Raw genomic sequence first — 2,113 nt, forward strand, 5'->3', positions numbered from 1 at the left:
GTCACTCAACGCTGTGCCCCTGCTGTGGCTTGGAGCCACGGGTCCTGCATGGAACTCTGAGAGCAGGCAGGATCTGCCCTGACCTCAGCCCATGGGGAAAGCAGCCACTGCCTGCAGAGAGGGTGGCACTGGGGCAGAAGGCTGGGGGTGAGTGGAGCGTAGGGGCAGTCAGGAAGGCTTCCAGGGGTGTCAGGATCGTCCCCACCTCCTGCAGCTGAGACCACAGCAGTGTCACAGGCTTCGGGGTTCATGGGGTGAGCCAGCATTGGCTGGACATGTGGAATGACCTGGAGACAGGAATGGCCTCTGGGAAGAGAGGCTCCGAGTCCCCCTTTTGCTGAGCATGACCTGTCCCCTTCAGGACCCGTTTGATGCAGCCGGGTGCTACCAACTGGCACTGGCAGCCGCCGTGGACCTGGGCAACAAGAAGGCACAGCTGAAGATCTACACGCGGCCGGCCGCCATCTCCCACAACTTCCTCCTGGACCATGAGAAGTCGCTCCTCTTCTACCAGAAGGCCAGGACCTTCGCCACAGAGCTCAACATCCGCAGGGTCAACCTGCCTCCTCTACCACTCTGCGGGTGGGCCCCCTGGTTGGCCCCCAGCCACCCTCGCTGAGGACAGCATCTGAGGGAGTGGGTTTTGTGCAAGGAGGATGGTCTCCTCCCTCTCCTGGTGGCTCCCGTGGCTCATTTTCTGGGAAATGGAGGCATGAAAGCAGGGTTCAAATAGCAATAAATGGTTTTTTTTTGCAATAACATACCGAAGTCCCCAGGGCATCCTTCCCTGTGTGCTTCCTGGGCTGTGTCTGGGGGCCAGCTCCTTCCCTGGTGGCAGCCCTCTGATCTTGGGGATGAGAACAACCGTGAGTCCAACAGACCTGGGCCAGGTCACCATGAGCCTCGGTTTCCTCGGTGGCCAGAAGGGAGATGGTGATGGAACTCTCTGGGCAGCTCCCTGCTCTCCCTGCTCAGAGTTTTGCTGTAGGTCTCGTGCCGCCCTTGCCTTTAACCTTCAGGCCACTGTGCCCGGATGTGGGGGCTGCTAGTGTCCCTGTTCGCCATTGAAGAAATAGAGACACAGAGAGGTTAGGTGTCTGGCCCACCGTCACACAGCAGGTAGGGGCGGAGACGCAGAGCCCAGTACACTGACCACCACACCACCCTGCCAGCCTGGAGCCAGGAAGATGTCCCCCATTAGGACCCAAGGTCAGCTCCTGGACCTCTCTTGTGGTGTCAGGAGAGCCACAGGCCAGTTAGCGTGGCCCCGGGAATCCCTCACTCAGTGTCCTCTGCTCCCAGACGTGGTTGGGCCGAGCCTGACCAGTCCCACCTCTGGCCACTGGTCAGCCCTGCGGGAAGTGAGATGCGGGGATCTCCGCCTGTGTAGACACTGCTACCCAATATTGAAAGCCTTATCTGGGCTGCCCCCCAGCCGTCCCCACATATCCCTCCCCTTCTGGCCTCCGGCCCTCATCCCAGTCCCTGGAAACCCAGGTTTTCCTTCTTGGAATCTCTGGGCTCCAGGGAACACAGCTCACACGGTCTCTGCCAGTTTACGGCAAGGAAACCGAGGTTAGAGACTGTGGGTGTTCCACGTGATTCTCACATACACTGCACTCTCCCAGGCCCCTCTTTTAAACACTTTAAATGAGGTGACGTTCACATCGCATGCAATGAACTATTTCAACGCGAATAATGTGGTGGCATTTGTGCATTCACAGTCCTGTGCAACCACTCACGCCATCTAGTTTCAAAATGTATTCATCTCCCCAGAAGAAACCTCCCATCCTCACTAAGCTGTTACCCCTCCTTGGTATCTCCCAAGCCCCTCGTTTAATGGAAGGGGAATCTGAGGCCCGGAGAGGGACTTGCCAGTGGGCGGAGCTCTGATAATAAGGAATCAGGCAGCCATCTGCTGCTTCAGTCCTGGGTTGGTGTTCCACCCAGCGGAGGTGACAGAGCCAGGAGGTTCTGGGAGCGCCACAGGTGTCACTGGTTCAGTCCTGGGTTGGTTTTCCACCCAGCAGAGGTGACAGAGCCAGGAGGCTCTGGGAGCGCCACAGGTGTCACTGGTTCAGTCCTGGGTTGGTTTTCCACCCAGCAGAGGTGA

At 58.4% G+C, this 2,113-nt stretch overlaps 1 long non-coding RNA gene across 1 annotated transcript in view; it reads left to right on the plus strand.

Annotated features, from left to right (window-relative positions):
* The window catches only part of LOC105546258, a 12,140-nt gene extending 11,388 nt beyond the window's left edge, over nt 1-752 (plus strand). Inside the window, exon 2 of the long non-coding RNA XR_001007065.1 lies at nt 362-752. This is a non-coding gene — a long non-coding RNA (uncharacterized LOC105546258). The remainder of the gene's footprint in view (nt 1-361) is intronic.
* The last annotated feature ends 1,361 nt before the right edge of the window (nt 753-2,113 follow it).

The sequence above is a fragment of the Mandrillus leucophaeus genome, unplaced genomic scaffold (genome assembly GCF_000951045.1).
Source record: "Mandrillus leucophaeus isolate KB7577 unplaced genomic scaffold, Mleu.le_1.0 Scaffold352, whole genome shotgun sequence".
NCBI lineage: Eukaryota > Metazoa > Chordata > Mammalia > Primates > Cercopithecidae > Mandrillus > Mandrillus leucophaeus.